This window comes from Heterocephalus glaber, unplaced genomic scaffold, assembly GCF_053883595.1.
Source record: "Heterocephalus glaber isolate CG9 unplaced genomic scaffold, H.glaber_assembly_v1.0 deba00001689, whole genome shotgun sequence".
Classification (NCBI taxonomy): Eukaryota; Metazoa; Chordata; class Mammalia; order Rodentia; family Bathyergidae; genus Heterocephalus; species Heterocephalus glaber.
In genome coordinates, this window is record NW_028258414.1 from 13,397,195 (window position 1) to 13,409,335 (window position 12,141).

General features: G+C 44.3%; 1 protein-coding gene across 3 annotated transcripts in view; it reads right to left on the bottom strand.

The window, feature by feature from the left end:
* The window catches only part of Myo9a (myosin IXA), a 305,400-nt gene extending 293,410 nt beyond the window's left edge, over positions 1 to 11,990 (bottom strand). The window contains exon 1 of one of the 3 annotated variants that reach the window (XM_087198928.1): positions 11,854 to 11,990. The gene's annotated coding sequence lies outside the window, so the exon portion shown is untranslated. Of the gene's footprint in view, positions 1 to 110; positions 135 to 10,742; positions 10,876 to 11,853 lie in introns of those variants that run through there. The other 2 variants (XM_087198925.1, XM_087198926.1) reach the window with 2 other exon arrangements.
* Positions 11,991 to 12,141: the final 151 nt, after the last annotated feature.

Genomic DNA, 12,141 nt, shown 5'->3' on the forward strand with positions numbered 1-12,141 from the left:
TCGCTTAAAATAGAACAGAAGAAAATAATTACAAAAATTCACATCCTGTGGTGTTAGAAAAAGCAATGAATGCGTTAATCAAATCCAAGCTCTGTCAGTTATTAACTCACCCTCAGACAAGTTTGAGATTCAGAACCTCATCTGAAAAATGAAGAGAGTCTATTTAATCATCTTCCAGTAGGCTTCCTTTTTATCTAAAAAAATGAAGAGAGTCTAAGGCACTGGGATGATGAAATAGCACATGTAAACCATATGATAGAACCTAAAATAAGGCTTCTTTCCCTGCAATTCTTCAATCCACTTCCATTTGAAAACTAACAGCAAATTTGAAAACAAGTTTTATATTGCCATGCAACTAAACAGCTATGTAAAAAGTTGTCTGATAAATACTGTTAGGTACAAAAGAGCAGCTTATGGAAGGATGATAAATAGGAACAACTAACCTTTGTATTACTGTATCATATGCAGGGATCATGACACACAGATATATCACTCATATTACTATATATGGAAAATACCTCATACATAGAAAACATTTTATTAATATATATGATTGTATATTATGTATCTCTATAGTATTATTTAATTCTCATGCTTTTCTAGGAATTGTTAGCCCTAGTTTATAAATAAGAAACAAACTGAGAGAAGCTCAGTCATTTGGCCTCCATCTCCTCTTCTCAGAGTCTTTCTACCCATTCCTTTCTCCTTCCCCAAAAATGATGGTAAGAACTTGAACATCTTAAATGTAATCTTCACTTTCTAAATTTCATATATTCCACTTGTATACTGCAATAATGAGAAACTGTCTTAAGTGCAAGGCAACAGGATCTGTATAATAACTGGTTTGGTTTTATACAGTAGGTCATATCTGTGTCAGCTCCTTACAGGAACCCACTCACCTTTCATATTCTTTATATATGAAAGATGGAAAGTAAAACAAAAGCAACAGTCTGGAGAATCTCATTAGAAAAAAGGCTTTAGGCTGGGGATTTAGCTCAGTGGTTTTGCCGCCTGCTGCACAAGCGCAAGGACCCAAGTTCAATCCCTGGTACCAAAAAAAAAAGAAAAAGAAAAAAGGCTTTAGGAATTGTATCAAAAACTTGGAACTAAGTAAAGATACAGTACTCTTCACAACAGTGGAAAAATTGGTCACTAAGTTCCATGATGAGGCTGAAATTCCACTAAGGAAAAACAAAGACCCAAATGCACTTAAAGGTTCTTATGTAGGAAAAAACTAACATGTCAAAAGTTAAGAGAAGTGGTAGCCATCCTCAGTGCCTTCAGTAGGGAAGTTTTCATTACTCTGGAAAAAAATACAAGATCCTACAGTTTGTGTTAAAAAACAAGGGCACAGGGGCCAGGGATTTAGCTCAGTGGTTTGGCCACCTGCTGTGCAAGTGCAAGGACCCAAGTTCAATCCCCGGTACCAAAAAAGAAAAAAAAGAAAAAAAAAAAACAAGGACACACACACACAAAAAAAAAGAGCATAAAGCCGAGTGCAGTGGTGCAGGTCTTTAATCCCAGCACTTGGGAGGCTGAGGCAGGAGATCACTGCAAGCTGGAGATGAGGCTGGGCTCATTAGTTCAAGGCCAGCTTGGACTTCATAGAAGACCCTGTCTTCAAAAAAGCAAATAAAAGAGGCTGGGGATTTAGCTCAGTGGCCCCGTGCCTGCCTCGAAAGCACAAGGTTCTGAGTTTGATCCCTGGTACCCAAAAAAAAGGAAAGAATTTTTTTTTTAAAAGATAAAGGCATCCTCCTGAATCCCCCCCCCCCCACACACACACACACCCCTGCTGCTCAGCATGTACCAAAACCAAGCATCCTGCATGTAGAAAAAATGTTCAGCCATGATGCAAACTCAGGCCAGCCTTCTGCACTAGGCTGTCTCCCCACGCAGCTCCCACTCCAGCTCTCCCATCTTCACACCTGCAAAACCCTTGCCTCCCCTCTCTGTCATCCTTCAAAGAGAAACAGGCCACCACAAATAACTCTTGTCAACTTCCCTGATAACATCTGAAAGCCTACCTGGACCTGCACTCCTCTTTGAGCCTCATTCCTGTTACAGTGGCCTCAGCGCTGATGCTAATCCCTTCATCTGCGCAGAGACCCTGTGCAAACAGTTCCTTCTCACACACATCACCAACCTGTGCTGGCACCTCCACCAGTGTCTCAATGTATAAAACCACTGCTGTCTTCCAATAGAAAGAAAAGCACGACCCCATGTCTCCCTGTAGACACTGACCTTTTGCTCCCACCTTTTCCCAGCTAGATCTAAAGCACCTATATCAGCCTTAACAATTCCTTACCTCCCTCCTGTTTCCCAACCCACTTTAATGTGAAATCTGCATTCCTTCACCAAAAAATCACTAGTTCTTATTAGCTTCTTAGCAATGTTAAACCTTCTTTTTAAAACCATGCTTCCTTTAACTATTGTGAAAGTTTTCTGCTTTTCTAATCACTCTTATTTGCCAGTTTCTTCTTTATATCATGTAGATTCTCAGGGCTTTGTCCCATATTCCATAGCCTATACGTGCTATGCTCTCCCTGTCATTACCGTGGTCAATGGTAGATCTAGGTACATCGGACCTACACTGCTGTTCTGAACTCACCCAGACTTCAACCTGTACCTCCATGGCCCCGCCCACTGGGCATTGTCACCTGGATATTTCACAGGATCCTCAACAAATCTCAAAGTTCGAATCATCTTCCCCTGCAGATCTTCTTCCTCGGTGTGACCTAACTCAGGAAATGGGACCACTGCCCTCCCCAGTTCTAGCCAGACTTTACATCCATCAACCTCCTAGGCCTGTTGATTGCACGTTTTTGTTGTGTTCTGTCTTTGTCTTGTTTTGTTTTGTTTTCAGGACTGGGATGGAAGCTAGAGCCTTGTGCATGCTAGGCAACCACTGAACTACTCAGCTACATCCCTAGGCCCAGCCGATGTCTTTCATAAAAGTTCTGCACAGTTTGGTCCTGTGCTAACCCTTCTGCCTCTCTACAAACCATCTCATTCTTGCCTTCTATTTCAGTGCCCTTGGTTCCTCCCATAAAGCCTTACAACCTTCTGATCTGCTGTCTCTCCTCCTCTACTCTTTGCCGCACTCCTCAGCAGAGAAACTTCTATGTAATCCCTTCCTCCTATGTAATCTCTTCTTTGGGGACATCTTCCCTGATGCATCAGGCCAATTCACTTTCCTTGTTAATTCCCCGGAATTGCAAGTCCTCTCAGTGTGTCCAAACCACATGCAGTTTTGGGGTTGTGTTTCTCCCACTGCACTTTGAGAGCCATGGAAGCCAAGGAGCAGGTCTGACATCTTCACCATTGAATCTCTGCTGCTTAACATAGTGTCCACCGCACACTCATTACTTATTACTTGTCAGTGGGTAAATTACTACTTGTCAATGGGTAAATGAGAGTATAGAAACCATTTATTGCCCAGGCATGGGGGCACACACCTATATTCCCAGCACTCAGGAGGCCAAGGCAGGAAAATCACCATGGGTTTGAGGTGAGCCTGGGCTATGCAGTGAGTTCAAGGCCAGCCAGCCTGAACTACATAGGGAGATCCTGTCTCAAAAAACAAACTATATGGGCCAGAGATTTAGCCCAGTGGTGCCACTCCTGCCTCTCAAGTGCAAGGTCCTGAGTTTGATCCCTGGTACCAAAAAAACAAAAAAAACTATACATATATGATATGCTATTTATCAAGAAAAACCAGCCCATTGTCCTTTCATGGCATAGCCACAGAAGTCAGAATGCCTTGTTGATCAGTGTGACTTCATGCTTGCAGAAGAGCAAGCTGCAATAGAAGGGGTTGATGAACTTAAGCAACCTGACAAAATAAGGAACTCACTAAATAAGCATCTAAGTCTAGTCATGGGCATCCCTTGAGTGGATCTGCTGATTTCTTAGGGATTTTCACATTTTACCTATCTGCAATCCATGTGCAAGCACTATCTTAGAGGTAACATGGGGTTACGTCAAGATAAGATTGTGATTTTCTTAGCTATGTTCTCACTGTTGGGCTTTCGGGTTAGTTCTGGTTTGAGGTTCTTAGGAATAGCAGTGCTGCAAACACTCGTCATAGGGCCGGGAATTTAGCTCAGTGGTTTCACCACCTGCTGCACAAGCGCAAGGAACCGAGTTTGATCCCTGCTACCACAAAAAAAAAAAAAAAAAAAAAAAAAAGCCTTTTGGGCTGGGGATTTAGCTTAGTGGTTCTGCCACCTGTCTCAAAAGCGCAAGGTTCTGAGTTTGTTCTTCGGTACCAAAAAAAAAAAAAGAAAAGTGAAACCTATAAAACACTCGTCATAAATAACATTTTTATTTCCAATTTTCTCCTTAAGAAATACAAAAGTGGGATTAAGACAACAAAAGAGGACTCCATAAATAAATAGTTACTGTGCATCGATTAAAAAGGACATCAGTGCACATGAATATATAGGTAGCCAGAGAATCATCTAAAAATCAGTATATATCACTGCGCAGTTGTATAATATAGCTGGGTACAGAGAAGTGCATGCCTATAATCCCAGCACTCGGGAGGCTGAGGCAGAAAGATCACCGCAAATTCAAGGCAGCCTGAATTACATAGTGAGACTCTGTTGCAAAAAACAAAACAAAAAATTGTCATTTCCTATAGCCCTACCAACAATGAATTTTTTAATATTTGTTTACATTTATTTCTTGAAGTTCAACAGATAATAACTGACATTTATTGAGGTCTTTCTATATACCAGTGAATTCTAAAGATTTGACATGAATTTTCTCATTTAATAATCATAGGAGTGGGCATGGCAGCACACACCTGTAATCCCAACAATCGGGAGGCTGAGACAGGATCACCATGAGTTCGAAGGCTACATAGTGAGTTCAAGGCCAGGCTGAACTACATAGCAAGACCTTGTCTCAGAAAAAGAAAAAAAAAAATCACCATAAGCCTGAAAGATAAATGTAGGTTGAGTGTGTCTTTCCCAAAATACATGGCACCAGAAGGCTTCAGATTTTAGAATACTTGGATGTACATGATGAGTTATCATAGTGATAGGACCCAAGTCTAAACACAAGATACATTCATGTTTCACACACATCTTCTACAAGTAGCATAAGGATAGTTTTATGCAATATTTTTAGTATACCTGCATTTTGACTGCAACTCATTACATGAGGTCAGGTGTGGAATTCTCCACTTGTGGCATCATGTTGGTGCCCAAAAAGTCAGTTTTTGGAGCACTCCGGATTTTAGATTTTCAGAGTAGGGATGCTACTCTTATACCTCTTTAGAGATGAAGAAACTAAGGCTTAGAGTTAGCAAAGTTAAATAAACTGAAGGTTTAAATGTAGGTACTCTCATTCCAGAACCTTTACTCTTTTTTTTTTGTTTTGTTTTTTTGAGACAGGTTCTTACTATGTAGTTCAGTCTGGCCTTGAACTCACTATGTATCCCAGGTTGACCTCAAACTCACAGTGATCCTCCTAACTCAGTCTCCCAAGTACTGGAACTATAGGCATGTGCCACCATGCCCGGCCAGAACCTTTACTCTTAACCAACAGGATGTACTGTATCTTGTTAGTAGTAGTACTTTTTTCTGCTTTAACAGACTAGAAAGATTGCTATAAAACCAAAATTGAATGTAGCCTTCCTGATTTCTAGGAATGTATCATAACATGTTTTCATTTCTTTTTTTCAGTACTAGGGACTGCACCCAGGGACTGCACTGAACTATATCCCCTGCCCTCCTTTTTTTTTTTTTTTTTTTTATTTTGAGACAGGGTCTTGCTAAATTGCTAAGTTACCCAGGCTGAACTCAAACTTTCGATCCTCCTTCCTAAATATCCCAGACTGCTGGGATTCTAGGCATGCACCACCACGACAGTTTTTTCTAGAGAACTTGTTGGTTTGCTGAGGCAAACATCTAGACCTCTGTGATTAAGAAGAATTTAGTTAGTCCACGTGGGCCAGGAGAATACAAGAGAGATTATGCCAAATAATGAAAGAAATTTCCATTTTCATTGGATGGCCTGGAGAAAGAAAATGAGGAGGGGGGAGATCAGTGAAAGAACTGAGTCCCAGGAACACAGCAGGAGATAGGGCCCTACTGGCATGCATGGCCACTGAGATTCCTGCTGTCATTAAAATGCTATGAAATTCCCATCATCAAATGTCTATACACTGAAGTTTCCTGCTCCATGGCATAGTCTTAACTGTAAACCTCACATACAGTTTGGAGACACCCATCCATCCTGGCAGCAGGTCATTTGGAGGAATGGAGGATGAGGAGTTGGTATAACATGAGCCAAAAAGACAGTGACCAAGGCACAAGAGACAGTGGCAACACAGGACAGTGGATGGAGTCTAACCTGGGAGACACTGAATCAAACTTGGAAGCCCTTTGAGGTCTCAGACCTTCCCACAGTGGTTGAAGTTAGGTCTCAGGACATTTTTACATTGAAAGAATGACCCATTATCATGAAATTATTTGAGGTTTTCCAGGTTGGAAAGTTCTAGATTATATTTAAGAAAAAGCATTTGTTGAACCACAGTAAAACTGGTTTCCTAGTATTTGTCACAGTCTCTGCCCTTACATATGGTTGTTAGTTTCCAGGACACCAAACCTTTCTGATTTCCTCCTTCCTTATCAGGCACTGCTCAGTTCCTTTGCCAGTTCTTCCTTTTCTTCCTGATCGTTCATTGATAGTGTTCCTCAGGGCTTAGTCCTCCAGCTTCTGTCAACACACACTAACTCCGTTGGTGACCCCACCCAGGATCATGCTTACAAACACCATTCATATGTTGGTAGCTCCCAAATTTATACCTCCCAAACGTCTCTCCTGAATCCAGCCCATTGCCCACTTGACATCCCCACTTGGGGGTCTAAAACTCATCTCAAACTTACTGTTGTAGTCAGAGTTTGCAAGGGAAATAGATTTAATACAGGACACATAATTTATGGGATTATTTTGTAAGAGTCAGCCCAAAAGTCAAATGCAGAGGAGTACAAGAGATTAACTGCACAGTAGAGACTGAAAGCATCCAGCCAAAAATCCAGCAACATCCTACATAAGTCCAGCTGAAGGCCTAGAGCCCAAGGCAGTGTCCTCCATAAGTCCAGCCATTGTTCAAGAGCTCATGGCAATGTCTCATGCTTGTCCATATTGAAGATCTGCACCGAGAAGGCCCAAAGGCCAGTGGGTGGAAGCTAGAAATTCTATGCCGATGGGGTGAAGGATTTGTGCCACCAGACTGAGGGATCTACACTGGAACTAGGAAGTGATGCTCATGGCAAAGATCAGAGCTCCCCTGATAAAAGCAGTAGCCTTTCCCAGTGACAGCAAGGACCTGAACTCCAGTGATGAGAGAACAGCCAAATTCCCGTCAGGAAAACTACCCTCAGCAAGCTTCTTCGAGAAACTCAACAGCCCATGATCTTCCCCTCCAGTTCTTTTTATGTTATTGGCAACAATCCTCAGGTGGGTCTTCCACACCCAGACCATGCTGATTCAGTTCAGCTGGGCGTTCCAAGTTGACCATTAGTTAATCCACCACACTGACCCCATGTCTAATTCTGCATTTCTGATCTTCCTCCCCAGTTTATAGAGGTATCACTCATGGCTTTCTCCATCTCCATCCTTTCAAGCCGAAAATCATGGAGTCATCCCTTAGACATTTTTCTATAGTACCCCATCTCCAGATCAACGGGCAACCCTGCTGCTTCTACCCTCAGAATATATCCAGAATCTGCCCATTTCCCCCATCTCTGCTTCTATCGTCCTGGTCAGAATCACCGTCATCACTTACTTGGATAACTACAGAAATCTAACCAATCTCCCTGCTTACACCTTTCCCTCCCTAGCAGCCAAGAATGATCCTTTAAACCTATATAATAAAAGATTATTCTATTTCATCCAAAGTTCTTATATGCTCTCCTTGCTTCCCCCTCTCCTGGACCTCATCTAGTCCTGTCCCTCTTGTTCTCTCTTCCAGCTGCACCTGCATCCTTGCTCTAGACAAGCAAACCAGGCCCCCTCCTGCTTCAGGCCCTGTGCGCGTGCTGTGCTCTCTCCCTGAAATGTTCCACAAAGCTTATTTTCTCACTTCTTTTTAAGTCTTCCCTTAGATACCAGCTTCTCAGGTGGACCACCCCTGACTCCTCTCTTCTAATGGCATTCCCTATCAGCATTGCCAACCCCCCTATTTTTGCAGTAGTGGGGCTCAAACCCAGGGCCATGCACATATTAGGCAAGCACTCTACCACTAAGCTACACTCCCAACCCTTTTTATTCTGAGACAAGGTCTTGCTAGGTTATCCAGGTTGGCCTCAAACTTGCCACTTTTCTGCCTCAGCTTCCTGAGTAGCTGAGATTATAGGCATGTGCTGCCATATCTGGCTTTTCTTGTTCTGCCTTTCCCCATTCTCTCTTAGAATTTATCACCTTTTAATGTACTATACAATTTAGTTACTGCTTACTACCAATCTCCCTACCTTCACCTCTAGAATATATAAACACTATGAAGGGAAACATATTGATTTGCCTTGTTCACTAATATATCCCAACCACTTAGCCCAGTGCCTAACCCATGGTAAGAACTTAGTTATTTGAATGAAAAAAATAAATGAAAATCTGTCACTTTCCTCATTGCTGAGACACAATACCTGACACCCACAACTTAAAGGAGGAGAGGTTTATTTGCCTCACAGCGTATAGAGGTTTCAGTCCATAGTCAGCTGGCTCCAAGGCAGGGTGGCATGGCAAAGGGGCCTGGGTGGAGGGAGGAGAGCTGCTCATGTCATGGGGGACAGGAAGCAGTGAGAGAAAGGAGGAGCCACAAAGGGAAATACAGCCCTCCAGGTCACACCCACAGTGACCCCTCTCTTCCAACCAGGCCCTACCTTAACAGCAAGTCAGCTATAAAGCCCCACAATCCAATCACCCTCCAAAGGTCCTGCCTATGATTGCTTTAGGGGGACCTCTAGATAGAAACCAGAACACCTACCAATAGAATAAGAATAAGAGTCCACAATTTGTACAACACAAGCATTTTCCATTAGGCCAGGAATTGGCAGTTTTCCTTGAAGGGCCAGACAGTAAATATTTTATGCTTTATTGTCTTTATGGTAACTACTCAACTCTGCCTTGGAACTTCAGAGTACCCAGAGACAATATAGTACATAAACAACTGGGCATGGCTGTGTTCCAATTAAATTATTTACAAAAATAAGCAGCCAGCTACTAGGCCATCCTTCACTGCTTCCTGCTATAGATAAAGACACCTCTTGGGAAATCAGGTGTCTTCATTGACAGGCCAGGATCTGTCCATCCACTCTATCTATTGCCAAAAAAATATTCTAGAAGGGTAAATGCAAGCCTAGGAAAACTCAGATTAGTAGGCTTTATGTCTGCAGGCAGAGTGGGTTTTCCGTACTCAAAATAGCTCTTCAGTAAGATGTGACTTGGGGGTTGGATAAAATTGGGAAAAGCAATTCTGATATCAGCCACTTTCTTGCTTATGAATTTTGAGTACATTATCTGCCGCTTTGGATTTTTCTCTAGAGATTTCAAATATGCAGAATGATCTACTTCTAGGGCTTCTTTTCCTATGCCATTAAGTTCTTTGACATCGATGATGAGTTTCCTGTGGCAAGGAAACCATTTTAACTTTTATCAGCTATTCTAAAAGCCAATGGGCTGATACAGTATGTTAAGAAAATTCCCAGGAGTGTAGCTCAAGGGCTGGGGTGTTGTTATCAGTGGTATAGCATGAGGCCCAGATTCAACCAATCAGCCCAGCACCCCAAAAAACAACAATTAAAAACAAAACCTGCCAGGGGCCGGGGATTTAGCTCAGTGGTTTCATCGCCTGCTGCTCAAGCCCAAGGACCCAAGTTCAATCCCTGGTACCCAAGAAAAAAACACAAAACTAAAATCAGTTTAGGGCTGGGGATTTAGCTCAGTGGTTCCAATGCCTGCCGCGCAAGTGCAAGGTCCTGAGTTCGATCCCCAGTACCAAAAACAAACAAACAAAAACAAAACCTGCCAATATTCTGAGGCCCAGGTCTTAATTTCCTGCCAGGCAGACCAATGATTCTCAATTACGGATAGTCTTGCCCACCCTCCTCCCCCAGGAGACATTTGGCAATGGCTGGAGATATTTTATGTTATCACAACCAGAGGTGAGGGTTACTTTGGTATCAGGTGGGCAGAGGCCAAGGATATGGTTCAACATCTTACGACACACAGGATAACCCCCATAACAAAGAATTCTCCAGCCCCAAATGTCACTAGTGCTGAAGCTGACTACAGTCTAGACTACAGTATTCTATGGAACTTTTCATTAACCTTGCACTCTGCTGCCAAAGGAATCTTCCTAGCCCACCGAATTTACCGTCATTCCTAAGTAACAACAGCTCCAGTAACCCCTCACTGCCAGAAAGATCAAGCCTCTTTTTTTATCCTGGCATTTAGATCCAAAGGGATTCCGCCCACTTAGGTATCTTCTCCAGTTTCACCAGCACCACCCTCCACACCCCCAAACTTTTACTGACATTACCCTTTCAAACCACATTTCAGGAGGAGCCCCTCCCCTCTACATCTCTCCTAGGATCCAAATCTCATTCTTTGCAACCCACACATGCTACCACCCCTGTGCCGCTGAGTAACCCTGCGTGACTCCCTCTTTAGAACTTGCCATACCCCCTCCCTGTTTTCACAGTGTTACACAGCAATTCCCTCTCACTCACCGCTCACTGCTCACCAGCCTCCCCGAGGGGTCAATACTGTATGTATTTCTATCAATGTCTGCTTCCACAGGGCAAACTGTGAAAACTGCATTGTTGTATTGAGAGTCAATTGAGATATAAACAGCACCCAGCAAAGAGCCTGTTCAAGTGCTCAGAAAGTGACAGTGTCACTGTAGTTGTAGAAACATATTCAGGAGCCCTTGGAAGCAGCTTAATAAATTGTTTAACTGTAGGTATGTGCTGAAGACAGTGTGCCATTCAGATTAGCCTGGCATTTGGAACCAGCAGCAAAGAAAAACTTCCATCAGAAAGCCTACACCAATTAACACGCCTTCATGCTAGACTGAATCCGGGAGAGGTGGGTGTCACATTTTCCCAAAGTGGTGCCCAAGCCAGCCTCTCTGTATTTAGCAAGTTAATGAACAGCTTGTGAGTAACTCTTTGCCCACTCCAGCCCAATTTAGAAGCTGCCAATGGGATAAGATAGCAATGTCCCATGCTCCCTGCTTCACTGGGCTTTGTCCCCTCAAGGCCTCTGCTCTCAGCCTCCCGCGGGGTGACCCCTGGGGGCGAGGGCAAAGCACAGCCTGGCCTCTTCCACCAGAAGAGAGCCTGTCTCAGATCCCGCGGGAGGGAGGAGGCGAGGAGTGGGGGCGTCGCATTCTGAGCAGCCCAGGTCTGGCCCCCAGCCAGGCACTGAGTGGCAAACAAGGAACACATTCCAGGGAGGCAAGAGCCCTGCCACATGAGGGCGGCCGGCGAGGGCCCACGGGCACCAGGTGCAGCTTGTCTCCCTGGAGGTCGGCACTTAGCGGGACAAAGTCGGGTTTCTGGATTATCATTTCAGAGGCTTCAGGGCTTTCCGTGGACAAAGCATACTTAATCGCTACCCTTCCAACCTCTCCTCCCTGGGGTCTGAACCGTGTTACCTAAGCAGGGGGAGAAAGTGTCACTGCCACACTGTTGCACACTGCACAGGGCACAGCTTCATTCTGCTCCGAATGGGAAAAGATGCCGCGCACAGCAAGGGCGGGCCGGGAAGAGCCCGGGGTCTCCAAGCCCTAGAAACTGAGCGCCCCACCCTGACACCCAGACACACACAGACACACACCTGTGCTTCGAAGCTGCTGGTTCTGCCTTCCCACCCACCAGGCCTGCGCGGTCTGGGGAGCCCTGGCAACGCTACCTTCTCAGTCACCGCAGGCCTTGGGCAGGGAGGAGCAGCCTCCAAAAGGGAGAGGACCCCCCGGCCTGCCTGTAGACTCCCTTCTTCTGTGGCACTGGCGGTGCGCTGGGCTTGGAAGAAGCCGGGGCCTGTTTCCCCCAGCAAGAACACAAGACCACAGGGACCTGGCTTTGAGAACAACCAAGTCCTTCACCCATTGGCTCCGGGCCTTCT